Here is a 24,196-nt window from a genome sequence, read left to right as displayed (position 1 = left end):
AACAATGCATCAGCTGCAGAGTCACTTACAAATACATCTCACCCGAAAGACGGAGCACAAGGAGGTTAAGTGACTTGCTCAGGGTCACACAATGAGTCAGTGACAGAGGTGGGATTTGAACCGGGGACCTCCTGGTTACAAGCCCTTTTCTTTAACCACTGGACCACTTTCTTTTTTATTTTTGTAGGCTGCTGCATGTACATACTTTTTGCTGCTTTGTTCTACTTCATCTTATTTGTGATGTCACCTGCTTCCGTTCAGATTATTCATTTCTTAAAGGCACAGTGCCGCAATACAGTGAACCTCGATCTACTATAGTAAATGTAATAATTAGGGCCGTAAGAGTTTTAAATTAGGGCTGTCACTCGATTAAAATGTTTGATTGGTTAATTTATGGGCATCAGCTAATTAATCTGTAGATTAATCGGATTAATCATTTTAAAATAATGGTAAAGCGGGTCCTGCACAATACCCTTTTTAAAACCCTTCACAACACGCAGCACACACACTACATGTACTCAGAAACTTGACCAGAAGTTTTTATGAAATATTTTCAGAACATTTCTTGTTAAGATTTTTTCTTAAAAGGGAAGTGATTCATCAAAGTTTCGCTCTTTTTTATTTTATAGATTTCCTGAAGAAAGAAAAGCGAGCCAGATGAGAAGAGAGTGATATGTGAAATTTGTAAAGTCAGCTATAATTCTGTACATTATGAGCAATACCACGAGCATCGTTGTACAAAAGGAACTGATCATCAACTGGAGAAGAATATATTGCCAAATGAAAGAAACCTGGAAAGTGGACGGTAACCAAGATGTGCCCAAAAATGTATTTGATGAAAATGTTTTGTCATTCTTTCCTGTATCTGAATTTAATATTGAGAACCACTCTGACAGTGAAAATGAAGAACAGTGGGAAGCAACTGCGGAAAAAGAGATGGCTGTAAATATAGAAGCAGGAATTTCTCAGAATTTAGATTATGTAGCAGAACAACTATACGCAAGCTCAGCAACAGTTCATGAAAAAGTGCTGAGGTTTGTTAGATGGTTATGTCTTTTTTTGATGGTGTTGCAGACACATTTTTTTATTTCTGATGTGGCAATCGATACATGGTTACAATTTTTTAAAGATTTGCTGACTGTGTTTGCTGAACCAGGAGGTATCCTTGGATTGACATTTAATGTCTTACCTTTCATTTCCTCTTATCCTCTGAATCATAGATAAGTGTTGACGCACGTCTCTGAGCGGTCTGTCGCACTATGTCTGTGGTTCGTTCATTTCCTCCTTATTCTATGAATCATAGGCAAGTGTTGACGCACATCTCTGAGCGGTCTGTCGCACTGTGTCCGTGGTTCGTTCATTTCCTCTTATTCTCTGAATCATAGGCAAGTGTTGACGCACGTCTCTGAGCGGTCTGTCGCACTATGTCTGTGGTTCATTCATTTCCTCCTTATTCTATGAATCATAGGCAAGTGTTGACGCACGTCTCTGAGCGGTCTGTCGCACTATGTCTGTGGTTCGTTCATTTCCTCCTTATTCTCTGAATCATAGGCAAGTGTTGACACACGTCTCTGAGCGATCTGTCGCACTATGTCTGTGGTTCGTTCATTTCCTCTTATTCTCTGAATCATAGGCATGTGTTGACGCACGTCTCTGAGCGATCTGTCGCACTATGTCTGTGGTTCGTTCATTTCCTCCTTATTCTATGAATCATAGGCATGTGTTGACACACGTCTCTGAGCGATCTGTCGCACTATGTCTGTGGTTCGTTCATTTCCTCCTTATTCTATGAATCATAGGCAAGTGTTGACGCACGTCTCTGAGCGGTCTGTCGCACTATGTCCCTGTTTCGTTCATTTTCTCTTTAATGCCAATCAAAGTGTCTGTTGCACTGGTTTGTTCATTCTGCTGTCTTATCAAAATGCTAAAAATGTGTTGCATGTAATTGTTGTTCTAAGAAAAAAATAATGTTTGTCTCTATCTCTAATTGAGATAGGAGTCTGGAGGCTCCATTTAGGACAGTAGTCCTGGCGAGTGCGGGTCTCCAGTTTGTGTGTGGTGAGTTATGTTTTTTTTGTGAGTGTTCGAGTTGTTTTGTTTAAATTGTTTGTTTGTTTATTTGGCTTATTAATAAATACACACACTGGTGCTTGCACCTGCCATCTCCTGTCTCTGAGGTTATGTTTATTATTTTTATTAATATGAGAAATAATCTTGATATTTCTTACATTGTACTTTTTTGTGGACATTCATGAAAAAGTACATTAGTACCTCAGTATTCGGTAAGTTATTTTTACCATCAACATGTTTCTACATTTTAATCGACTATCGTAAAATGGTGATCTTATTTGGTAATACTCATGAACTTATTTCATAGTGTGGTTCAGCATTGTAGGGCATCACTGAAAATGATGCTTTTGGTCATACCAGGAAAGGTCATTCTTTCATTTTTTTTCATTTACTTCTATAGTTTATTACAACCACTGTAAGCCTAAGAGGTGTAAGTGTGGTTTTCTGTAATAGTTTGTATATTTATTGTAAATCATGGAAGTTACACTTGATTCTAATTTAAACATATTATTGATTTTTATTTCCGACATGCTCTTTTAAATATTCAAAGGTCCATGTATTATTATTGTTGGTACAATTTATTATTTAACACTGTGATTGTAATTTTATATTTCTGCCATCTTGGCCAAGGTTCTTGAAATATACATTTTTCTCTCAAGTGATTTCCTGATTTAAGTAAAAGTTAATTTTTCAAATCATTAATCATAATAAAATAAATGTTTTTTTTTTTATTATCTGTACTTGAGTTAAAGAGCTTATCAGAATTAAGTTGATGTTGTTTGTTACCCAGATTTGATGTTTATATTCTACATAAACATTACTTTAACATATAAATAGTATTGTTCTTTTTGCAGACTTAAAGCAAATAGTTTTCTAACCTCTCTGTACCCTAGGCGCATATAGATAGATAGATAGACAGATAGATAGATAGATAATTAATGCTGCCCTTGATTTAAACCCTCACTCAGATGTCAGCTTTTTTCTACCCCTGCTCAAAAACTAAATTAAGAAACTCACAACTCTGGCTATTTACATGTGACGCTCCCGACAAGACTACAGCCTCAATCCACCATGTAACACAAACTAATGTACACACACGTTAGTAAGCAAATGTTATTTTATGGTACAGTCCCGACAGACAACCCAAGATGAACTACTTACAGCACAGCAGACCTTCATGTTTTTTTGTTTTTTTTCCCGGCAGAGTTCAGTGCCAACACAGCAGGGGATAAAACAAGGAGGAAGATGGGCCGAATTGCCCTCAGCTTGGATGGTGAAAACTTAACTCAAATTGAATCACTAGGAAACAACAGCCAAGTACAATTTAGTTAGGGTAATGAAAGAAAAGTTAAGCAGTCCAAGGTAGGTGATGAGGAGACACCAGAAGGTGGTGAAACACGGCATTGTCCTGATGCTTATGGACAGCTGATACCATCAATGAGTGACAAAAGATGAGAAGGAGTGAGCCCGGGACATAAAACATTGCATGTGTTTGCCCAGAGCGTTCAGCATGATGGACTGGTCATGCCTTCCATGAGCAGTTGATTTTGCTGAGCATACCATGGGCAAACACATGTAATGTTGCTTAACACTTTTTTATGGTATAGTGATAAAAAAAAAAAAATCACAATGAAATACTGCAAACTGCCAACCCACAAAAATGGTATTGATAGTAGGATTTCACTATGTCATCAGTTTTATATATTTGTTTTCAGAGAATGTGGGGCACTGAAAACATAGGAAAGCTCTGACAATTTAAAAAAAAATATTACACTGAAGCTTTCTCCTAAAGTTACAAAACACAATTAAAAGGACTGGGGGAATCAGCTAGCAATATAAACTATATGGCCACTGCATTATCTATTCAATACTATTTTATACCAGAAAGATTGTGAGTAAACCATATAAATATACCTTTTTTAACCTAAGGTTTAAAATGGTTTACAATTGTAGTGTATACTAGGTACAAACCAGTTTTACTCAACATATTGTCACAAAATCCACGTGTTCAGATTTCTTTACGTACTCTTTTTATTTGCTCAGCACACACTCTTATCTCAGGGGAGACGTTAGGAGGACAGAGATGTTATTACTCCTAGTGGGATATAGTTCGTGCTCTGGACCCGCAGTATATTCGGATGACCAATATAGTACCCAAGAAATTGACAGACTCATGTATCTAAAGTGTTTTTACGAATCAGAGTATGATCAGTACTCCTTCGGTTTATTAACAGTTAAATATTGGATTGAGTAGCTACAGGCTGCTTCATATCCCCAGCTGACAGACGTTCTGGGCAGTCCAGTGTCTTAACAGATATTAACGTTAACACTTTAATACATCTTTATGTATTAGTGCAGCCGGCAGGCCTGGCAACGACCACGACACTAAATACACCCAGTAGCCTCTTTTCAGCACATTCAACAAATGTTCTCCTATCTTCTAAACATAGCATGAGTCCCTTATAGCAATACATGCAATACATGTGAGATAAAATAATAATTGATTAATGCTTACCCTTTAATATAGATCGTAAAAGGATATGACTGTCTTCACCAGGCAAATTAAACTGAGTTAAATCAGTTCAATTGTGTTTTTGGTTTGCAGAAGATGGACCACCTTGCCCTGTCTGGGATGAGTGTGGTACTCCATTGAAATTACTCTGGAGTTTTATAGGTTTTTCGTCTCATTGGAATACATGGGACGCCTCAATTAAATCCAATCATTAATCAGGTGGGACAGTTCTTATCCATTTTACAAATAATAGTTTTCAAAAGATCCGGACTAACTTTTCAGAATTAATAGGGGTCATGTACTCAATAAATTCAAAACCTCACATTTGTTTCAACTCTTATGATCTCATTTCTTTGCTTTCCTCCAAGCCCCTCCTTTATCTGAAAAGTTAAGTGAACCAAGGTTCCCAGGATCTTGGTTTATAATATAATATAAAAACACTACTGCATGCAAAACACTAATTTTATATGTGTTATATATGAGAGATGTTCTTAATATGTGACATCATCTTCTAAGTGATTATATTATGCTAAATTAAAGGTATGTGTTTCTTTTATCTTCATATTGTTTCATCATTTTGTTAATGAGTCAGTTTTGATTCCATATACCATTGTCTAACAGAGTATTTGACAAAAGTTTGTCTCATACAATATTCAAGTCATGTAGTTTCACTAGGTTTAAGTGGTAATAGTTTTCATTACAATTATTTATCCCTTAAGAGATGCACTGACCTGGCTCTGACCGGTACCTGACTCTGAGAATATGTTACTGCTAGCAGTTTCCACAGTCTCTTGTTTTTTTCCAAGGTCAGAGTCTGTGCAAACACTTTATTAGATATATGACCTGTCCATTAAGCCATGATTTGTGCATATTATTTCAAGACATTTACTTATCAGTACTAAACCACTAACTCCATAAACCTTAACACTACAAGTCTATGAGATTTGCAATTTTGCTGAAGTGGAATGTAAGATGACCCCCTCCTTTCTCTACAGCCCATATGAGGCCCTTTTCACTGCAGCAGTTTCAAATAACCACATTATAAGGATTCCATCTACCATCATTAGACAATAGTATAGTGGATTAATAACAAGGTACATTATAGTAAATTATTACAAACTTAACACAAAAACACAACACAACACCTTTTAACTTCTATAATTCAATGGATATCATAATGTCTAGAAGTCTTATTGTTCAATAGAAAGAAGAATTAATCTTCCTCTTTCTCAATTAATTCAATTGAATACTGCTCCAGCTTTTAATCTTCTTATCACTAAAGCAAAGTCGTGAACAAGCAATAATACTTGTCAGTTTTAAATAATATGTTTTCTCATTATAGCAAATACTTAAAACATATTATTAATCTTATGAAATAACTGTTATGAACTATAAACAGTGTCAATTAGCACTGAACCTGTTTCATTATAAGATAATCTTTCAATTAATTTACCTCTGTTTATCAGTTGCTATAATATTACTTTGGTGAATCCCTCTTAAGATTTAAATCCAAATATAGGCCAGTATAACTGCATTCAACTAGGCTTGACCCTTCTCTTTGTTCATACAAAATCCAGCCGAGACAGGATTTTTTTCTCAAGACCTCTGGCTGTTAGTTAATCTTTTGGTCATAAAGAGTCTCTTCTTATCTTGTGTTTTTAGGGCATACATTTGTAGATTAACGTTCACTTTTAGACGGAATGGTGCTTTTTATCAAGCGTCATGCTTTCTGAAGATAAGATATACTAGTGGTAAATCGTTCATTATATATATTTTCTTAGGGAATCTCAGACTACTAAGTATTTAATTGAATACATGTGTAATTCCAAACAAGAGAGGACTGACCTATTTCATGGAGCAAGAGAGCCACATACTAGTGGTACAAGGATACTCTTTCTTTATCCTTCCTAATATCTTTGACACTTCATTTTATAATACATTCCATATTTGAAATCGCCTAGTACATATTCAGCATATCCCCATGTTTCCAGCAGGATTCTTCTGTGCCGGGTTCAGCTCTGGTTGGTTCCACGAAAACGACAACAGGCCCCTTTATCCAAAGTTTAGCATCACAGGTGTGAGACGCCATCTTCCTCACTTCGTACCTACAAGATACTTGGACACGTTTAGCTGGGACACCTTCTACAAATTCCAATTTACCTAGATGTGCTTATTTCACTAAATGATCTCCTTCACAATTTATGCATTCAATCCTCTTAATATCCTTTGGATCTACATTTAGATGAGAAAAAGAAATTCCTTCAGAATCATTACATTCAAACAAGATTCTACAGTGTTTAGCTAAATGACTACAGGCTGGACAAAGTTTGGGCCCAGTCACTGATGACTTGCTTTGGCACATATTACATGCACACATAACAAGAGGATTATGTTTCAATTTGTGTGTCAGGGTTAATTCTGCACCATGTACAAAAGTTCTGGATCTGTATACATTGTTACTATACATTCCCTTCTGTTCGCACAGAGTCACTTTGCGAGGTACGCCTTCCATCCAGAACACTAAAGGAGGCCAAAACTCACTGTTATTCATATTTTCTGGTATCCAATTACTGTTCTTTTCCACATCATCAATAGCAAACTTAACATAACTGAATCTGTTTCATTTGATGAACCATTTACTGTAGCTTACTGAGATCCTCCATGCAATGGAGTCTAATGTTTTACTATATGGAATAACTAGTTCAGCGTCACCTGCGACAATATGTTTCTTGTAAACATTCTGCAAACTTAAATTTTACATGCGGTTTCCTATACACCTGCAAACCTTTTGTAAACCTAAGGTTTTTTGGTGTGTAATTTACAAACATTGTGCAAACATTGTAAACATAATGTTTACTCACATAGGTGTGTGTAAACTTAATGTAAACATACAGATTACAAAATGGTTTACTATGACGTTGTAAACCCCTGCAAACTTAAGGTTCATAAATTGTTTACAAATGTACTAAATTTGTAAACCTTTATTTTCGTGCAGTGTCTGCTTTTATGACTTATATTCGGTGAGCTGGGGGTGATTCCTCCGAGATTTCGTTTTGTACTAACCAAGCCCAACATTGCTTAGCTTCTGAGATCAGACTTATTCAAGGTGGTGTGGCCGCAGGCGATTGCATTTCTGCTTTCATGACTTTTATTTTTAGTGAGCTGGGGTTGATTCCTCCAAAATTTCCTTTTGTCCTCCACACATTTCAATTGTAAAATGTAATGCCTGAAGCACTTGATATTCCCAGGTGGTCTCCCATCCAAGTACTAACCAAGCCCAACATTGCTTAGCTTCTGAGATCAGACTTATTCAAGGTGGTGTGGCCACAGGCGATTGCATTTCTGCTTTCATGACTTTTATGTTTAGTGAGCTGGGGGTGATTCCTCCAAAATTTACTTTTGTCCTCCACACATTTCAATTGTAAAATGTAATTACAAAAATGTAATACCTGCAGCACTTGATATTCCCAGGTGGTCTCCCATCCAAGTACTAACCAAGCCCAACATTGCTTAGCTTCTGAGATCAGACGAGATCAGGCTTATTCAATGTGGTGTGGCCGCAGGCGATTGCATTTATGCTTTCATGACTTTTATGTTTAGTGAGCTGGGGGTGATTCCTCCAAAATTTCCTTTTGTCCTCCACACATTTCAATTGTAAAATGTAATGCCTGCAGCACTTGATATTCCCAGGTGGTCTCCCATCCAAGTACTAACCAAGCCCAACATTGCTTAGCTTCTGAGATCAGACTTATTCAAGGTGGTGTGGCCGCAGGCGACTGCATTTCTGCTTTCATGACTTTTATGTTTAGTGAGCTGGGGGTGATTCCTCCAAAATTTCCTTTTGTCCTCCACACATTTCAATTGTAAAATGTAATTACAAAAATGTAATGCCTGCAGCACTTGATATTCCCAGGTGGGCTCCCATCCAAGTACTAACCAAGCCCAACATTGCTTAGCTTCTGAGATCAGACTTATTCAAGGTGGTGTGGTTGCAGGCGATTGCATTTCTGCTTTCATGACTTTTATGTTTAGTGAGCTGGGAGTGATTCCTCCAAAATTTCCTTATGTCCGCCACACATTTCAATTGTAAAATGTAATGCCTGCAGCACTTGATATTCCCAGGTGGTCTCCCATCCAAGTACTAACCAAGCCCAACATTGCTTAGCTTCTGAGATCAGACTTATTCAAGGTGGTGTGGCCGCAGGCGATTGCATTTTTCCTTTCATGACTTTTATGTTTAGTGAGCTGGGGGTGATTCCTCCAAAATTTCCTTTTGTCCTCCACACATTTCAGTTGTAAAATGTAATTACAAAAATGTAATGCCTGCAGCACTTGATATTCCCAGGTGGTCTCCCATCCAAGTACTAACCAAGCCCAACATTGCTTAGCTTAGCTTCTGAGATCAGACAAGATCAGGCTTATTCAAGGTGGTGTGGCCGCAGGCGATTGCATTTCTGCTTTCATGACTTTTATGTTTAGTGAGCTGGGGGTGATTCCTCCAAAATTTCCTTTTATCCACACATTTCAATTGTAAAATGTAATTACAAAAATGTAATGCCTGCAGCACTTGATATTCCCAGGTGGTCTCCCATCCAAGTACTAACCAAGCCCCAACATTGCTTAGCTTCTGAGATCAGACGAGATCAGGCTTATTCACGGTGGTGTGGCCGCAGGCGATTGCATTTCTGCTTTCATGACTTTTATGTTTAGTGAGCTGGGGGTGATTCCTCCAAAATTTCCTTTTGTCGTCCACACATTTCAATTGTAAAATGTAATGCCTGCAGCACTTGATATTCCCAGGTGGTCTCCCATCCAAGTACTAACCAAGCACAACATTGCTTAGCTTCTGAGATCAGACGAGATCAGGCTTATTCAAGGTGGTGTGGCCGCAGGCGATTGCATTTCTGCTTTCATGACTTTTATGTTTAGTGAGCTGGGGGTGATTCCTCCAAAATTTCCTTTTGTCCTCCACACATTTCAATTGTAAAATGTAATGCCTGCAGCACTTGATATTCCCAGGTGGTCTCCCATCCAAGTACTAACCAAGACCAACATTGCTTAGCTTCTGAGATCGGACGAGATCAGGCTTATTCAAGGTGGTGTGGCCGCAGGCGATTGCATTTCTGCTTTCATGACTTTTATGTTTAGTGAGCTGGGGGTGATTCCTCCAAAATTTCCTTTTGTCGTCCACACATTTCAATTGTAAAATGTAATGCCTGCAGCACTTGATATTCCCAGGTGGTCTCCCATCCAAGTACTAACCAAGCCCAACATTGCTTAGCTTCTGAGATCGGACGAGATCAGGCTTATTCAAGGTGGTGTGGCCGCAGGGGATTGCATTTCTGCTTTCATGACTTTTATGTTTAGTGAGCTGGGGGTGATTCCTCCAAAATTTCCTTTTGTCCTCCACACATTTCAATTGTAAAATGTAATGCCTGCAGCACTTGATATTCCCAGGTGGTCTCCCATCCAAGTACTAACCAAGCCCAACATTGCTTAGCTTCTGAGATCAGGCGAGATCAGGCTTATTCAAGGTGGTGTGGCCGCAGGCGATTGCATTTCTGCTTTCATGACTTTTATGTTTAGTGAGCTGGGGGTGATTCCTCCAAAATTTCCTTTTTTCCTCCAGACATTTCAATTGTAAAATGTAATGCCTGCAGCACTTGATATTCCGAGGTGGTCTCCCATACAAGTACTAACCAAGCCCAACATTGCTTAGCTTCTGAGATCAGAACAGATCAGGCTTATTCAAGGTGGTGTGGCCGCAGGCGATTGCATTTCTGCTTTCATGACTTTTATGTTTAGTGAGCTGGGGGTGATTCCTCCAAAATTTCCTTTTGTCCTCCACACATTTCAATTGTAAAATGTAATGCCTGCAGCACTTGAAATTCCCAGGTGGTCTCCCATCCAAGTACTAACCAAGCCAACATTGCTTAGCTTCTGAGATCAGACTTATTCAAGGTGGTGTGGCCGCAGGCGATTGCATTTCTGCTTTCATGACTTTTATGTTTAGTGAGCTGGGGGTGATTCCTCCAAAATTTCCTTTTGTCCACACATTTCAATTGTAAAATGTAATTACAAAAATGTAATGCCTGCAGCACTTGATATTCCCAGGTGGTCTCCCATCCAAGTACTAACCAAGCCCAACATTGCTTAGCTTCTGAGATCAGACGAGATCAGTCTTATTCAAGGTGGTGTGGCCGCAGGCGATTGCATTTCTGCTTTCATGACTTTTATGTTTAGTGAGCTGGGGGTGATTCCTCCAAAATATCCTTTTGTCCTCCACACATTTCAATTGTAAAATGTAATAACAAAAATGTAATGCCTGCAGCACTTGATATTCCCAGGTGGTCTCCCATCCAAGTACTAACCAAGCCCAACATTGCTTAGCTTCTGAGATCAGACGAGATCAGGTTTATTCAAGGTGGTGTGGCCGCAGGCGATTGCATTTCTGCTTTCATGACTTTTATGTTTAGTGAGCTGGGGGTGATTCCTCCAAAATTTCCTTTTGTCCTCCACACATTTCAATTGTAAAATGTAATGCCTGCATCACTTGATATTCCCAGGTGGTCTCCCATACAAGTACTAACCAAGCCCAACATTGCTTAGCTTCTGAGATCAGACGAGATCAGGCTTATTCAAGGTGGTGTGGCCGCAGGCGATTGCATATCTGCTTTCATGACTTTTATGTTTATTGAGCTGGGGGTGATTCCTCCAAAATTTCCTTTTGTCCTCCACACATTTCAATTGTGAAATGTAATGCCTGCAGCACTTGATATTCCAGGTGGTCTCGCATCCAAGTACTAACCAAGCCCAACATTGCTTAGCTTCTGAGATCAGATGAGATCAGGTTTATTCAAGGTGGTGTGGCCGCAGGCGATTGCATTTCTGCTTTCATGACTTTTATGTTTAGTGAGCTGGGGGTTATTCCTCCAAAATTTCCTTTTGTCCTCCACACATTTCAATTGTAAAATGTAATGCCTGCAGCACTTGATATTCCCAGGAGGTCTCCCATCCAAGTACTAACCAAGCCCCAACATTGCTTAGCTTCTGAGATCAGACGAGATCAGGCTTATTCAAAATGGTGTGGCCGCAGGCGATTGCATTTCTGCTTTCATGACTTTTATGTTTAGTGAGCTGGGGGTGATTCCTCCAAAATTTACTTTTGTCCTCCACACATTTCAATTGTAAAATGTAATGCCTGCAGTACTTGATATTCCCCGGTGGTCTCCCATCCAAGTACTAACCAAGCCCAACATTGCTTAGCTTCTGAGATCAGACGAGATCAGGCTTATTCAAGGTGGTGTGGCCGCAGGCGATTGCATTTCTGCTTTCATGACTTTTATGTTTAGTGAGCTGGGGGTGATTCCTCCAAAATTTCCTTTTGTCCTCCACACATTTCAATTGTAAAATGTAATTACAAAAATGTAATGCCTGCAGCACTTGATATTCACAGGTGGTCTCCCATCCAAGTACTAACCAAGCCCAACATTGCTTAACTTCTGAGATCAGACGAGATCAGGCTTATTCAAGGTGGTGTGGCCGCAGGCGATTGCTTTTCTGCTTTCATGACTTTTATGTTTAGTGAGCTGGGGGTGATTCCTCCAAAATTTTCTTTTGTCCACCACACATTTCAATTGTAAAATGTAATGCCTGCAGCACTTGATATTCCCAGGTGGTCTCCCATCCAAGTACTAACCAAGCCCAACATTGCTTAGCTTCTGAGATCAGACGAGATCAGGCTTATTCAAGGTGGTGTGGCCGCAGGCGATTGCATTGCTGCTTTCATGACTTTTATGTTTAGTGAGCTGGGGGTGATTCCTCCAAAATTTCCTTTTGTCCTCCACACATTTCAATTGTAAAATGTAATGCCTGCAGCACTTGATATTCCCAGGTGGTCTCCCATCCAAGTACTAACCAAGACCAACATTGCTTAGCTTCTGAGATCGGACGAGATCAGGCTTATTCAAGGTGGTGTGGCCGCAGGGGATTGCATTTCTGCTTTCATGACTTTTATGTTTAGTGAGCTGGGGGTGATTCCTCCAAAATTTCCTTTTGTCCTCCACACATTTCAATTGTAAAATGTAATGCCTGCAGCACTTGATATTCCCAGGTGGTCTCCCATCCAAGTACTAACCAAGCCCAACATTGCTTAGCTTCTGAGATCAGGCGAGATCAGGATTATTCAAGGTGGTGTTGCCGCAGGTGATTGCATTTCTGCTTTCATGACTTTTATGTTAAGTGAGCTGGGGGTGATTCCTCCAAAATTTCCTTTTTTCCTCCAGACATTTCAATTGTAAAATGTAATGCCTGCAGCACTTGATATTCCGAGGTGGTCTCCCATACAAGTACTAACCAAGCCCAACATTGCTTAGCTTCTGAGATCAGACGAGATCAGGCTTATTCAAGGTGGTGTGGCCGCAGGCGATTGCATTTCTGCTTTCATGACTTTTATGTTTAGTGAGCTGGGGGTGATTCCTCCAAAATTTCCTTTTGTCCTCCACACATTTCAATTGTAAAATGTAATGCCTGCAGCACTTGAAATTCCCAGGTGGTCTCCCATCCAAGTACTAACCAAGCCAACATTGCTTAGCTTCTGAGATCAGACGAGATCAGGCTTATTCAAGGTGGTGTGGCCGCAGGCGATTGCATTGCTGCTTTCATGACTTTTATGTTTAGTGAGCTGTGGGTGATTCCTCCAAAATTTCCTTTTGTCCACACATTTCAATTGTAAAATGTAATTACAAAAATGTAATGCCTGCAGCACTTGATATTCCCAGGTGGTCTCCTATCCAAGTACTAACCAAGCCCAACATTGCTTAGCTTCTGAGATCAGACGAGATCAGTCTTATTCAAGGTGGTGTGGCCGCAGGCCATTGCATTCCTGCTTTCATGACTTTTATGTTTAGTGAGCTGGGGGTGATTCCTCCAAAATATCCTTTTGTCCTCCACACATTTCAATTGTAAAATGTAATAACAAAAATGTAATGCCTGCAGCACTTGATATTCCCAGGTGGTCTCCCATCCAAGTACTAACCAAGCCCAACATTGCTTAGCTTCTGAGATCAGACGAGATCAGGCTTATTCAAGGTGGTGTGGCCGCAGGCGATTGCATTCCTGCTTTCATGACTTTTATGTTTAGTGAGCTGGGGGTGATTCCTCGAAAATTTCATTTTGTCCTCCACACATTTCAATTGTAAAATGTAATTACAAAAATGTAATGCCTGCAGCACTTGATATTCCCAGGTGGTCTCCCATCCAAGTACTAACCAAGCCCAACATTGCTTAGCTTCTGAGATCAGACGAGATCAGGCTTATACAAGGTGGTGTGGCCGCAGGCGATTGCATATCTGCTTTCATGACTTTTATGTTTATTGAGCTGGGGGTGATTCCTCCAAAATTTCCTTTTGTCCTCCACACATTTCAATTGTAAAATGTAATGCCTGCAGCACTTGATATTCCCAGGTGGTCTCCCATCCAAGTACTAACCAAGCCCAACATTGCTTCGCTTCTGAGATCAGACGAGATCAGGCTTATTCAAGGTGGTGTGGCCGCAGGCGATTGCATTTCTGCATTCATGACTTTTATGTTTAGTGAGCTGGGGGTGATTCCTCCAAAATTTTCTTTTGTCCTCCACACATTTCAATTGTAGAATGTAATGCCTGCAGCACTTGATATTCCCAGGTGGTCCCCCATCCAAGTACTAACCAAGCCCAACATTGCTTTGCTTCTGAGATCAGACGAGATCAGGCTTATTCAAGGTGGTGTGGCCGCAGGCAATTGCATATCTGCTTTCATGACTTTTATGTTTATTGAGCTGGGGGTGATTCCTCCAAAATTTCCTTTTGTCCTCCACACATTTCAATTGTAAAATGTAATGCCTGCAGCACTTGATATTCCCAGGTGGTCTCCCATCCAAGTACTAACCAAGCCCAACATTGCTTAGCTTCTGAGATCAGACGAGATCAGGCTTATTCAAGGTGGTGTGGCCGCAGGCGATTGCATATCTGCTTTCATGACTTTTATGTTTATTGAGCTGGGGGTGATTCCTCCAAAATTTCCTTTTGTCCTCCACACATTTCAATTGTGAAATGTAATGCCTGCAGCACTTGATATTCCAGGTGGTCTCGCATCCAAGTACTAACCAAGCCCAACATTGCTTAGCTTCTGAGATCAGATGAGATCAGGTTTATTCAAGGTGGTGTGGCCGCAGGCGATTGCATTTCTGCTTTCATGACTTTTATGTTTAGTGAGCTGGGGGTTATTCCTCCAAAATTTCCTTTTGTCCTCCACACATTTCAATTGTAAAATGTAATGCCTGCAGCACTTGATATTCCCAGGAGGTCTCCCATCCAAGTACTAACCAAGCCCCAACATTGCTTAGCTTCTGAGATCAGACGAGATCAGGCTTATTCAAAATGGTGTGGCCGCAGGCGATTGCATTTCTGCTTTCATGACTTTTATGTTTAGTGAGCTGGGGGTGATTCCTCCAAAATTTACTTTTGTCCTCCACACATTTCAATTGTAAAATGTAATGCCTGCAGTACTTGATATTCCCCGGTGGTCTCCCATCCAAGTACTAACCAAGCCCAACATTGCTTAGCTTCTGAGATCAGACGAGATCAGGCTTATTCAAGGTGGTGTGGCCGCAGGCGATTGCATTTCTGCTTTCATGACTTTTATGTTTAGTGAGCTGGGGGTGATTCCTCCAAAATTTCCTTTTGTCCTCCACACATTTCAATTGTAAAATGTAATGCCTGCAGCACTTGATATTCCCAGGTGGTCTCCCATCCAAGTACTAACCAAGCCCAACATTGCTTAGCTTCTGAGATCAGGCGAGATCAGGATTATTCAAGGTGGTGTTGCCGCAGGTGATTGCATTTCTGCTTTCATGACTTTTATGTTAAGTGAGCTGGGGGTGATTCCTCCAAAATTTCCTTTTTTCCTCCAGACATTTCAATTGTAAAATGTAATGCCTGCAGCACTTGATATTCCGAGGTGGTCTCCCATACAAGTACTAACCAAGCCCAACATTGCTTAGCTTCTGAGATCAGACGAGATCAGGCTTATTCAAGGTGGTGTGGCCGCAGGCGATTGCATTTCTGCTTTCATGACTTTTATGTTTAGTGAGCTGGGGGTGATTCCTCCAAAATTTCCTTTTGTCCTCCACACATTTCAATTGTAAAATGTAATGCCTGCAGCACTTGAAATTCCCAGGTGGTCTCCCATCCAAGTACTAACCAAGCCAACATTGCTTAGCTTCTGAGATCAGACGAGATCAGGCTTATTCAAGGTGGTGTGGCCGCAGGCGATTGCATTGCTGCTTTCATGACTTTTATGTTTAGTGAGCTGTGGGTGATTCCTCCAAAATTTCCTTTTGTCCACACATTTCAATTGTAAAATGTAATTACAAAAATGTAATGCCTGCAGCACTTGATATTCCCAGGTGGTCTCCTATCCAAGTACTAACCAAGCCCAACATTGCTTAGCTTCTGAGATCAGACGAGATCAGTCTTATTCAAGGTGGTGTGGCCGCAGGCCATTGCATTCCTGCTTTCATGACTTTTATGTTTAGTGAGCTGGGGGTGATTCCTCCAAAATATCCTTTTGTCCTCCACACATTTCAATTGTAAAATGTAATAACAAAAATGTAATGCCTGCAGCACTTGATATTCCCAGGTGGTCTCCCATCCAAGTACTAACCAAGCCCAACATTGCTTAGCTTCTGAGATCAGACGAGATCAGGTTTATTCAAGGTGGTGTGGCCGCAGGCGATTGCATTTCTGCTTTCATGACTTTTATGTTTAGTGAGCTGGGGGTGATTCCTCCAAAATTTCCTTTTGTCCTCCACACATTTCAATTGTAAAATGTAATGCCTGCAGCACTTGAAATTCCCAGGTGGTCTCCCATCCAAGTACTAACCAAGCCCAACATTGCTTAGCTTCTGAGATCAGACGAGATCAGGCTTATACAAGGTGGTGTGGCCGCAGGCGCTTGCATATCTGCTTTCATGACTTTTATGTTTATTGAGCTGGGGGTGATTCCTCCAAAATTTCCTTTTGTCCACACATTTCAATTGTAAAATGTAATGCCTGCAGCACTTGATATTCCCAGGTGGTCTCCCATCCAAGTACTAACCAAGCCCAACATTGCTTCGCTTCTGAGATCAGACGAGATCAGACGAGATCAGGCTTATTCAAGGTGGTGTGGCCGCAGGCGATTGCATTTCTGCATTCATGACTTTTATGTTTAGTGAGCTGGGGGTGATTCCTCCAAAATTTCCTTTTGTCCTCCACACATTTCAATTGTAAAATGTAATGCCTGCAGCACTTGATATTCCCAGGTGGTCCCCCATCCAAGTACTAACCAAGCCCAACATTGCTTAGCTTCTGAGATCAGACGAGATCAGGCTTATTCAAGGTGGTGTGGCCGCAGGCGATTGCATATCTGCTTTCATGACTTTTATGTTTATTGAGCTGAGGGTGATTCCTCCAAAATTTCCTTTTGTCCTCCACACATTTCAATTGTAAAATGTAATGCCTGCAGCACTTGATATTCCAGGTGGTCTCGCATCCAAGTACTAACCAAGCCCAACATTGCTTAGCTTCTGAGATCAGATGAGATCAAGTTTATTCAAGGTGGTGTGGCCGCAGGCGATTGCATTTCTGCTTTCATGACTTTTATGTTTAGTGAGCTGGGGGTGATTCCTCCAAAATTTCCTTTTGTCCTCCACACATTTCAATTGTAAAATGTAATGCCTGCAGCACTTGATATTCCCAGGTGGTCTCCCATCCAAGTTCTAACCAAGCCCAACATTGCTTAGCTTCTGAGATCAGACGAGATCAGGATTATTCAAGGTGGTGTGGCCGCAGGCGATTGCATTTCTGCTTTCATGACTTTTATGTTTAGTGAGCTGGGGGTGATTCCTCCAAAATTTCCTTTTGTCCTCCACGCATTTCAATTGTAAAATGTAATGCCTACAGCACTTGATATTCCCAGGTGGTCTCCCATCCAAGTACTAACCAAGCCCAACATTGCTTAGCTTCTGAGATCAGACGAGATCAGGCTTATTCAAGGTGGTGTGGCTGCAGGCGATTGCATTTCTGCTTTCATGACTTTTATGTTTAGTGAGCTGGGGGTGATTCCTCCAAAATTTCCTTTTGTCCTTGTCACAAAGACGGCCAGAGTGGGTGGCGTCAGACCAGAAAAGGAATACACAGACAGTGGTTGTGATGAGCTGAGTGCAATGGCTGCACTCAGCGTTTATTAACAAAATAAAAGGTTTCAAACAGCACAAAAACAGGACACGGCACTACACGCCAAAATAAATAGACATACAAAACGGACTAACACTAAACAAACGGTGCACGGACAGACAGACAGACACGGTGAGTACAAACAAACTTATCTTTACGTTTAATGATTTTACTTATTTTAACTCTCCTCTCTCTCTCACCCGTTCTCCTCTTCCGAACACCCAACCACGAGTGACTAACCGTGCATTTATTTATACTGTTTGTGCTGGGATTCAATTACTAATTAATTATTCACTTGAATCCCAGCACGTGAATTAATTCTGTGCAACCCCGTGCTCACATATTACATTTAACCAGCACGTGAAGTGATTTGTGCTCTCCTCGTGCCTAAATACAAATCTACACTTTAAATATACGTGAAACACAGACCCGTTTATATCCCGTGTACCAATCTATACACCAACATTTACCCACGCAACATACAACACAACACAAATGCACACAGGGGCGGGGCGCTTTGCCACATATACCCCCCCTTGTGCGCAGCACACATGGCCTCAACGGCCACCTCCCCCCTTAAAAATCCAGCAGTCCAGGACAAAGTCTCGGGCTGGGAAGGGAGGCTTCAGTGGGCCCATGGCTGGCCATGCTGTCAGCACCCCTGCCGGTAGTGGCACGGCTGACAGCCTGTTGGTCCCGTCCTGCAGCGAAAAAGCTGCGGGGGCAGGTGGTCCCCCGACCTCCCCCTTCTTCGTAGCCGGCAGCTCCCTCCTGTGGAGCTCCGGCCACAAGAACTCCTGCAGCGAAACTGCTGCTGGGGAAAGTGGTCTCCAGACCTCGTCCCCCTTCTTTGTAGCCGGTAGCTCCCTTTGGTGGGGCTCCGACCACAGTACTGCCGGCAGCGAAGAAGCTGCAGTGGGAGCAGGTCTCCGGACCTCCCCCACGATCTCCGGCAGCGAAACTGCTGCAGTGGGAGCAGGTCTCCGGACCTCCCCCACGATCTCCGGCAGCGAAACTGCTGCTGGGGTTGGTGGTCTCCAGACCTCCTCCCCCTTCTTCGTGGCCGACAGCTCCCCTTTCTGGGGCTACGGCCACCGTACTCCCCGTGGTGGAGGTATGGGAAGCAGAGACAGCTCCTGCTGTTCTGCTTCTGGCAGTGGCAGAGGCAGAGGCAGCTCCTCTGCTCCTGGAAGTGGCAGAGGCAGCTCCTGCTCCTCTGCTCCTGGAAGTGGCAGAGGCAGCTCCTGCTCCTTTGCTCCTGCCGGTGTAGGTGGCGGAGGCAGAGGCAGCTCCGGCTGCTCTGCTCCTGCCGATGTAGGTGGCGGAGTGTGGCGGAGTGTCCCGCCCCTATTTATTATTATTTGTATTTTTGTTTGCGGCGCGGGTAAAAGCGCCGCATCTTTTATTATTATTTAAAAACCCCGTGAGGATGCATGGCTGATCAGCTACTGATTACTTAAATAGCTGACAGTCATGCATCCTTACCAAACGTGTGCAGACTCTGGCCGGGGGATAATAAGATAATTGCCAACTAGTTAATCCCTCGGCCAGAGTATATAAACCTGCAGCTCTCTGCACTTGATGTTGGGGTGTTGGAGTAGAGAGTACGGGGAGCGGAGAGAAGGAATAATATTTAAAAAACAATTGCTAATACGTGCTGGATAATCCAGCACGGCACTTACTTGTTTGTTTATTTATTTGTTTGGCCCTCGTGCCCTTTTGTTTGTATTTTGTTTAAATATTTTGTTTGTTTGTTATTAAATACGCTGAGTGCTTTTGCACTCAGTTTCACCCGCCCATCCACTGTTTGGAGTCAGTTACTTCCTGGTCCGTGACGTCATCCACCACACCACTGCGAGCCAGACTGTCACATATGGTGTCCAGCGTGGGACAAACAACGCCTCCAACAGCCGGACCAGGACAGGAAAGTGCGTTTTTTTGTTTGTTCGTTTTTTTTTTCCCAAACTAAATAATGGGAAGAAGGAGGAAACAGCAGCAGCAGGTGCAACAGCGCGGGGCTGGTCGCAAGTCCCGCCGGGTCTCTGCTGTGCTGGACGTCTGCCTCACCTGTCTGAGGGGTGAGGAATGGTGCTTTGCCATTGGTGAGGTTGGGCATGTAGCACCCGACCAACCCCCTCCATGGCAGGTGAGGGAGGAGTCTGAATCCTGCGCACATCCTGCGCACATATGGGAGGAGGATGGCCCAGAGCAGGAACCGGAGGATGAGGGGTCGGTCCGTCCACAGCCCAAGAGGGGGGAGGCCGAGTGTCCACAGCCAATGGCTCCACTAGCAGGGGAAGAATACCTGCTGGTTTCACCTCCACCACCACCGTCCGAGGGAAAGGAGCAGGAGCTGCCTCTGCATCCTCTGAGGCGGACTGGTCCACTCTCCTCAGAGGGGATCTGGGACTGGCTGGCGGAGCCTGAGAGGGATATCGTGGACGCCCTCCCTGCTGTGATCAACCTCCTGTGGGCAAGAGATGGGGAGCGCTGGGAGGCCTGGGAACAGCAACACCACCCAGCTTCCCTCCCAGACATCGCAGCCATGGTGTTCAACTACCTGGCTGCGGATATGGGAGAGACCCTGCTGCTGCCATCTCCAGCACAAAAGGGAGAGGAGCCATCGCTACCGTCTCCACTAGCAGAGGGAGAGGAGCCATCGCTGCCGTCTCCAGCGCCAGAGGGAGAGGAGCCATCGCTGCCGTCTCCAGCGCCAGAGGGAGAGGAGCCATCGCTGCCGTCTCCAGCGCCAGAGGGAGAGGAGCCATCGCTGCCGTCTCCAGCGCCAGAGGGAGAGGAGCCATCGCTGCCGTCTCCAGCGCCAGAGGGAGAGGAGCCATCGCTGCCGTCTCCAGCGCCAGAGGGAGAGGAGCCATCGCTGCCGTCTCCAGCGCCAGAGGGAGAGGAGCCATCGCTGCCGTCTCCAGCGCCAGAGGGAGAGGAGCCATCGCTGCCGTCTCCAGCGCCAGAGGGAGAGGAGCCATCGCTGCCGTCTCCAGCGCCAGAGGGAGAGGAGCCATTGCTGCCGTCTCCAGCGCCAGAGGGAGAGGAGCCATCGCTGCCGTCTCCAGCATCGGAGGGAGAGGAGCCATCGCTGCCGTCTCCAGCATCGGAGGGAGAGGAGCCATCGCTACCGTCTCCAGCATCAGAGGGAGAGGAGCCATCACTGCCATCTCCAGCATCAGAGGGAGAGGAGCCATCGCTACCGTCTCCAGCATCAGAGGGAGAGGAGCCATCGCTACCGTCTCCACCAGCAGAGGGAGAATGCCTGCTGGTTTCGCCTCCACAGCCTGGGGAGGAGCCCGAACGTCCTACGCCCGAGTGGGAGGAGCCCGAACGTCCTACGCCCGAGTGGGAGGAGCCCGAACGTCCTACGCCCGAGTGGGAGGAGCCCGAACGTCCTACGCCCGAGTGGGAGGAGCCCGAACGTCCTACGCCCGAGTGGGAGGAGCCCGAACGTCCTACGCCCAAGAGGGGGGAGTCGGTGCGTCCACAGCCCAAGAGGGAGGAGTCGGTGCGTCCACAGCCCAAAGAGGGGGGAGTCGGTGCGTCCATAGCCCAAGAGGTGGAAGTCTGCGCTTCCACAGCCTTAGGACCCAAGCTGCAGTCCCAAGAGCCAGAAGGGGAGGAGTTACAGGCTCAACCCCCTGAATTTTTCTGGGGGGGAGAAGGGCAGGATGCTGATGTTCCCCAGCAGCCTCTATTTATGCTGCTGAAGGGAGCACGGCACACACCAGCCCAGCCGCCACAGCAGAGGGAGCCAGAACCGCCACAGCCTCCCTCTGAGTGGCCAGCATCCGCCCCATCGCCTCTGCCTCCACCACCACCAGGAGCAGAGCAGCAGGAGCTGCCTCTGTCTCCACCACCACCAGGAGCAGAGCAGCAGGAGCTGCTTCTGTCTCCACCATCACCAGGAGCAGAGCAGCAAGAGCTGCCTCTGCCTCCGCCACCTCCACCAGCAGAGGGTGAATGCCTGCTGGTTCCACATCCACCGTTGTGGGAGGACTGCTTGCCCCTCCCACCTCCACCAGCAGAGGGTGAATGCCTGCTGGTTCCGCCTCCACCGTCGTGGGAGGACTGCTTGCCCCTCCCACCTCCACCAGCAGAGGGTGAATGCCTGCTGGTTCTGCCTCAACCGTCGTGGGAGGACTGCTTGCCCCTCCCACCTCCACCAGCAGAGGGTGAATACCTGCTGGTTCCGCCTCAGCCGCCGTGGGAGGACTGCTTGCCACTCCCAGCTCCACCAGCAGAGGGTAAATACCTGCTGGTTCCGTCTCAGCCGCTGTGGGAGGACTGCTTTCCCCTCCCACCATTGCCATTGCCTGGGGATGGCTGTTCTGCATCGCCTGGGGCTGCCTTTTGTTCTCTACAGGACACAGGGTACGAGGGAGAAGTGGAGCTCCCGCTGCCGCCTCCATGGCCAGGGGCTCCCCTCCCGAGTTCGCCTTCCGAGGGTCCGCCGCTGCTGCCGTCGCCTTCCGAGGGTCCGCCGCTGCTGCCGTCGCCTTCCGAGGGTCCGCCGCTGCTGCCGTCGCCTTCCGAGGGTCCGCCGCTGCTGCCGTCGCCTTCCGAGGGTCCGCCGCTGCTGCCGTCGCCTTCCGAGGGTCCGCCGCTGCTGCCGTCGCCTTCCGAGGGTCCGCCGCTGCTGCCGTCGCCTTCCGAGGGTCCGCCGCTGCTGCCGTCGCCTTCCGAGGGTCCGCTGCTGCTGCCGTCGCCTGGGGTCGCCAGGGATCCTGCTTCGCCTGGGGTCGTCGAGGGTCCGGCTTCGCCTAGGGTCGCCGGGGATCCTGCTTTGCCTGGGGTCGCCAGGGATCCTGCTTCGCCTGGGGTCGTCGAGGGTCCGGCTTCACTTGGGGTCGCCAGGGATCCTGCTTCGCCTGGGGTCGCTACACGATGGCCGGAGCTCCATGAAAGGGAGCTGCCAGAAATGAAGAAAGGGGGGGAGGTCAGGAGACCAGCTTCCCCAGCCGCACTTTCGCGGCTGGAGATCATGTGGTCGGAGCCCCACGGAGGGGAACTGCCGGCCATGAAGAAGGGGGGAGAGGTCAGGAGACCAGCTCCCCCAGCCGCACTTTCGCGGCAGGATAGAGTGTGGCGGGAGCCCCGGAAGAGGGAGCTGCCGGCCACGAAGAATGGGGGGGTGCCAGAGATTCCACCATGGCCACCCCCCAGAAGTAACTTGCTTCCCCCTCTTCCGGGACTTTAAGACTGAGGGGGGAGGTGGCCGTTGGGGCCATGTGTGCTGCGCACAAGGGGGGGCATGTGTGGCGGAGTGTCCCGCCCCTATTTATTATTATTTGTATTTTTGTTTGCGGCGCGGGTAAAAGCGCCGCGTCTTTTATTATTATTTAAAAACCCCGTGAGGATGCATGGCTGATCAGCTACTGATTACTTAAATAGCTGACAGTCATGCATCCTTACCAAACGCGTGCAGACTCTGGCCGGGGGATAATAAGATAATTGCCAACTAGTTAATCCCTCGGCCAGAGTATATAAACCTGCAGCTCTCTGCACTTGATGTTGGGGTGTTGGAGTAGAGAGTACGGGGAGCGGAGAGAAGGAATAATATTTAAAAAACAATTGCTAATACGTGCTGGATAATCCAGCACGGCACTTACTTGTTTGTTTATTTATTCGTTTGGCCCTCGTGCCCTTTTGTTTGTATTTTGTTTAAATATTTTGTTTGTTTGTTATTAAATACGCTGAGTGCTTTTGCACTCAGTTTCACCCGCCCATCCACTGTTTGGAGTCAGTTACTTCCTGGTCCGTGACGTCATCCACCACACCACTGCGAGCCAGACTGTCACACGGAGGCAGAGGCAGCTCCTGCTCCTCTGCTCCTGGAAGTGGCAGAGGCAGCTCCGGCTGCTCTGCTCCTGCCGGTGAAGGTGGGAGCAGCGTGTAGTCTCCTGCCGATGGAGGTGGGAGCAGCGTGTAGTCTCCCCCTTTTTCAGGGGACTGGTGCTGCTCTGCCTCTCTTGCTGCGGACTGGTGCGGCTCTGCTTCTGAAGGGGAAACCAGCAGGCATTCTTCCTCTGCTGGATGTGCTGGGGAAACCAGCAGGCATTCTTCCTCTGCTGGTTGTGCTGGGGAAACCAGCAGGCATTCTTCCTCTGCTGGTTGTGCTGGGGAAACCAACAGGCATTCTTCCTCTGCTGGTTGTGCTGGGGAAACCAGCAGGCATTCTTCCTCTGCTGGTTGGGCTGGGGAAACCAGCAGGCATTCTTCCTCTGCTGGTTGTGCTGGGGAAACCAGCAGGCATTTTACCTCTGCTGGTTGTGATGGGGAAACCAGCAGGCATTCTTGCTCTGCTGGTGAAGGTGGGAACAGCTGCCTCTCAGGCTTCGGATTCCCGCGG

The 24,196-nt window shown here is 45.2% G+C and overlaps 27 non-coding genes and 18 pseudogenes across 27 annotated transcripts; all 45 read right to left on the bottom strand.

Moving 5' to 3' along the window:
• Positions 1-7,805: 7,805 nt before the first annotated feature.
• On the bottom strand, positions 7,806-7,914 carry LOC131716366 (5S ribosomal RNA; annotated as a pseudogene).
• Positions 7,915-8,028: 114 nt separating this feature from the next.
• On the bottom strand, positions 8,029-8,147 carry LOC131717443 (5S ribosomal RNA). The gene has a single exon (XR_009316330.1). It is a non-coding gene; the product is annotated as a 5S ribosomal RNA (ribosomal RNA).
• A 100-nt stretch (positions 8,148-8,247) lies between these two features.
• Positions 8,248-8,356, bottom strand: LOC131715749 (5S ribosomal RNA; annotated as a pseudogene).
• Positions 8,357-8,470: 114 nt separating this feature from the next.
• LOC131716473 (5S ribosomal RNA) lies at positions 8,471-8,579 on the bottom strand (annotated as a pseudogene).
• Positions 8,580-8,679: 100 nt separating this feature from the next.
• On the bottom strand, positions 8,680-8,788 carry LOC131715748 (5S ribosomal RNA; annotated as a pseudogene).
• Positions 8,789-8,902: 114 nt separating this feature from the next.
• LOC131714054 (5S ribosomal RNA) lies at positions 8,903-9,026 on the bottom strand (annotated as a pseudogene).
• A 111-nt stretch (positions 9,027-9,137) lies between these two features.
• Positions 9,138-9,257, bottom strand: LOC131713451 (5S ribosomal RNA; annotated as a pseudogene).
• Positions 9,258-9,357: 100 nt separating this feature from the next.
• On the bottom strand, positions 9,358-9,476 carry LOC131712629 (5S ribosomal RNA). Its single transcript, XR_009314520.1, has one exon. It is a non-coding gene; the product is annotated as a 5S ribosomal RNA (ribosomal RNA).
• A 100-nt stretch (positions 9,477-9,576) lies between these two features.
• Positions 9,577-9,695, bottom strand: LOC131711069 (5S ribosomal RNA). The gene has a single exon (XR_009312951.1). It is a non-coding gene; the product is annotated as a 5S ribosomal RNA (ribosomal RNA).
• A 100-nt stretch (positions 9,696-9,795) lies between these two features.
• LOC131711135 (5S ribosomal RNA) lies at positions 9,796-9,914 on the bottom strand. Its single transcript, XR_009313017.1, has one exon. It is a non-coding gene; the product is annotated as a 5S ribosomal RNA (ribosomal RNA).
• Positions 9,915-10,014: 100 nt separating this feature from the next.
• Positions 10,015-10,133, bottom strand: LOC131711555 (5S ribosomal RNA). Its single transcript, XR_009313441.1, has one exon. It is a non-coding gene; the product is annotated as a 5S ribosomal RNA (ribosomal RNA).
• Positions 10,134-10,233: 100 nt separating this feature from the next.
• On the bottom strand, positions 10,234-10,352 carry LOC131714149 (5S ribosomal RNA; annotated as a pseudogene).
• A 100-nt stretch (positions 10,353-10,452) lies between these two features.
• Positions 10,453-10,560, bottom strand: LOC131716541 (5S ribosomal RNA; annotated as a pseudogene).
• A 111-nt stretch (positions 10,561-10,671) lies between these two features.
• LOC131711955 (5S ribosomal RNA) lies at positions 10,672-10,790 on the bottom strand. Its single transcript, XR_009313844.1, has one exon. It is a non-coding gene; the product is annotated as a 5S ribosomal RNA (ribosomal RNA).
• Positions 10,791-10,904: 114 nt separating this feature from the next.
• On the bottom strand, positions 10,905-11,023 carry LOC131711969 (5S ribosomal RNA). The gene has a single exon (XR_009313858.1). It is a non-coding gene; the product is annotated as a 5S ribosomal RNA (ribosomal RNA).
• A 100-nt stretch (positions 11,024-11,123) lies between these two features.
• On the bottom strand, positions 11,124-11,242 carry LOC131713156 (5S ribosomal RNA). Its single transcript, XR_009315041.1, has one exon. It is a non-coding gene; the product is annotated as a 5S ribosomal RNA (ribosomal RNA).
• Positions 11,243-11,342: 100 nt separating this feature from the next.
• On the bottom strand, positions 11,343-11,460 carry LOC131713969 (5S ribosomal RNA; annotated as a pseudogene).
• Positions 11,461-11,560: 100 nt separating this feature from the next.
• Positions 11,561-11,680, bottom strand: LOC131712428 (5S ribosomal RNA). Its single transcript, XR_009314321.1, has one exon. It is a non-coding gene; the product is annotated as a 5S ribosomal RNA (ribosomal RNA).
• Positions 11,681-11,780: 100 nt separating this feature from the next.
• On the bottom strand, positions 11,781-11,899 carry LOC131712653 (5S ribosomal RNA). The gene has a single exon (XR_009314544.1). It is a non-coding gene; the product is annotated as a 5S ribosomal RNA (ribosomal RNA).
• Positions 11,900-12,013: 114 nt separating this feature from the next.
• On the bottom strand, positions 12,014-12,132 carry LOC131709781 (5S ribosomal RNA). The gene has a single exon (XR_009311644.1). It is a non-coding gene; the product is annotated as a 5S ribosomal RNA (ribosomal RNA).
• Positions 12,133-12,232: 100 nt separating this feature from the next.
• LOC131716578 (5S ribosomal RNA) lies at positions 12,233-12,351 on the bottom strand. Its single transcript, XR_009315465.1, has one exon. It is a non-coding gene; the product is annotated as a 5S ribosomal RNA (ribosomal RNA).
• A 100-nt stretch (positions 12,352-12,451) lies between these two features.
• On the bottom strand, positions 12,452-12,570 carry LOC131713087 (5S ribosomal RNA). The gene has a single exon (XR_009314975.1). It is a non-coding gene; the product is annotated as a 5S ribosomal RNA (ribosomal RNA).
• Positions 12,571-12,670: 100 nt separating this feature from the next.
• On the bottom strand, positions 12,671-12,789 carry LOC131713620 (5S ribosomal RNA; annotated as a pseudogene).
• A 100-nt stretch (positions 12,790-12,889) lies between these two features.
• On the bottom strand, positions 12,890-13,008 carry LOC131712783 (5S ribosomal RNA). The gene has a single exon (XR_009314672.1). It is a non-coding gene; the product is annotated as a 5S ribosomal RNA (ribosomal RNA).
• A 100-nt stretch (positions 13,009-13,108) lies between these two features.
• LOC131713736 (5S ribosomal RNA) lies at positions 13,109-13,226 on the bottom strand (annotated as a pseudogene).
• Positions 13,227-13,337: 111 nt separating this feature from the next.
• Positions 13,338-13,456, bottom strand: LOC131713485 (5S ribosomal RNA; annotated as a pseudogene).
• A 114-nt stretch (positions 13,457-13,570) lies between these two features.
• LOC131716577 (5S ribosomal RNA) lies at positions 13,571-13,689 on the bottom strand. Its single transcript, XR_009315464.1, has one exon. It is a non-coding gene; the product is annotated as a 5S ribosomal RNA (ribosomal RNA).
• Positions 13,690-13,803: 114 nt separating this feature from the next.
• LOC131709847 (5S ribosomal RNA) lies at positions 13,804-13,922 on the bottom strand. The gene has a single exon (XR_009311711.1). It is a non-coding gene; the product is annotated as a 5S ribosomal RNA (ribosomal RNA).
• A 100-nt stretch (positions 13,923-14,022) lies between these two features.
• Positions 14,023-14,141, bottom strand: LOC131710437 (5S ribosomal RNA). Its single transcript, XR_009312309.1, has one exon. It is a non-coding gene; the product is annotated as a 5S ribosomal RNA (ribosomal RNA).
• A 100-nt stretch (positions 14,142-14,241) lies between these two features.
• On the bottom strand, positions 14,242-14,360 carry LOC131710961 (5S ribosomal RNA). The gene has a single exon (XR_009312843.1). It is a non-coding gene; the product is annotated as a 5S ribosomal RNA (ribosomal RNA).
• A 100-nt stretch (positions 14,361-14,460) lies between these two features.
• On the bottom strand, positions 14,461-14,579 carry LOC131716576 (5S ribosomal RNA). Its single transcript, XR_009315463.1, has one exon. It is a non-coding gene; the product is annotated as a 5S ribosomal RNA (ribosomal RNA).
• Positions 14,580-14,679: 100 nt separating this feature from the next.
• LOC131713968 (5S ribosomal RNA) lies at positions 14,680-14,797 on the bottom strand (annotated as a pseudogene).
• Positions 14,798-14,897: 100 nt separating this feature from the next.
• Positions 14,898-15,017, bottom strand: LOC131712427 (5S ribosomal RNA). The gene has a single exon (XR_009314320.1). It is a non-coding gene; the product is annotated as a 5S ribosomal RNA (ribosomal RNA).
• Positions 15,018-15,117: 100 nt separating this feature from the next.
• Positions 15,118-15,236, bottom strand: LOC131712652 (5S ribosomal RNA). Its single transcript, XR_009314543.1, has one exon. It is a non-coding gene; the product is annotated as a 5S ribosomal RNA (ribosomal RNA).
• A 100-nt stretch (positions 15,237-15,336) lies between these two features.
• On the bottom strand, positions 15,337-15,455 carry LOC131713619 (5S ribosomal RNA; annotated as a pseudogene).
• Positions 15,456-15,555: 100 nt separating this feature from the next.
• LOC131712782 (5S ribosomal RNA) lies at positions 15,556-15,674 on the bottom strand. Its single transcript, XR_009314671.1, has one exon. It is a non-coding gene; the product is annotated as a 5S ribosomal RNA (ribosomal RNA).
• Positions 15,675-15,774: 100 nt separating this feature from the next.
• LOC131713734 (5S ribosomal RNA) lies at positions 15,775-15,892 on the bottom strand (annotated as a pseudogene).
• Positions 15,893-16,003: 111 nt separating this feature from the next.
• LOC131713484 (5S ribosomal RNA) lies at positions 16,004-16,122 on the bottom strand (annotated as a pseudogene).
• Positions 16,123-16,236: 114 nt separating this feature from the next.
• On the bottom strand, positions 16,237-16,355 carry LOC131711862 (5S ribosomal RNA). Its single transcript, XR_009313751.1, has one exon. It is a non-coding gene; the product is annotated as a 5S ribosomal RNA (ribosomal RNA).
• Positions 16,356-16,455: 100 nt separating this feature from the next.
• Positions 16,456-16,574, bottom strand: LOC131709954 (5S ribosomal RNA). Its single transcript, XR_009311818.1, has one exon. It is a non-coding gene; the product is annotated as a 5S ribosomal RNA (ribosomal RNA).
• Positions 16,575-16,671: 97 nt separating this feature from the next.
• LOC131713990 (5S ribosomal RNA) lies at positions 16,672-16,800 on the bottom strand (annotated as a pseudogene).
• A 100-nt stretch (positions 16,801-16,900) lies between these two features.
• On the bottom strand, positions 16,901-17,019 carry LOC131720729 (5S ribosomal RNA). Its single transcript, XR_009319626.1, has one exon. It is a non-coding gene; the product is annotated as a 5S ribosomal RNA (ribosomal RNA).
• A 100-nt stretch (positions 17,020-17,119) lies between these two features.
• Positions 17,120-17,237, bottom strand: LOC131714205 (5S ribosomal RNA; annotated as a pseudogene).
• Positions 17,238-17,337: 100 nt separating this feature from the next.
• Positions 17,338-17,456, bottom strand: LOC131713104 (5S ribosomal RNA). The gene has a single exon (XR_009314992.1). It is a non-coding gene; the product is annotated as a 5S ribosomal RNA (ribosomal RNA).
• A 100-nt stretch (positions 17,457-17,556) lies between these two features.
• Positions 17,557-17,675, bottom strand: LOC131711348 (5S ribosomal RNA). Its single transcript, XR_009313232.1, has one exon. It is a non-coding gene; the product is annotated as a 5S ribosomal RNA (ribosomal RNA).
• Positions 17,676-24,196: the final 6,521 nt, after the last annotated feature.

This window comes from Acipenser ruthenus, chromosome 44 (assembly GCF_902713425.1).
Source record: "Acipenser ruthenus chromosome 44, fAciRut3.2 maternal haplotype, whole genome shotgun sequence".
Classification (NCBI taxonomy): domain Eukaryota; kingdom Metazoa; phylum Chordata; class Actinopteri; order Acipenseriformes; family Acipenseridae; genus Acipenser; species Acipenser ruthenus.
The sequence above is the reverse complement of the archived record's forward strand: the minus strand, read 5'-3'. Positions and strand labels throughout refer to the sequence as shown.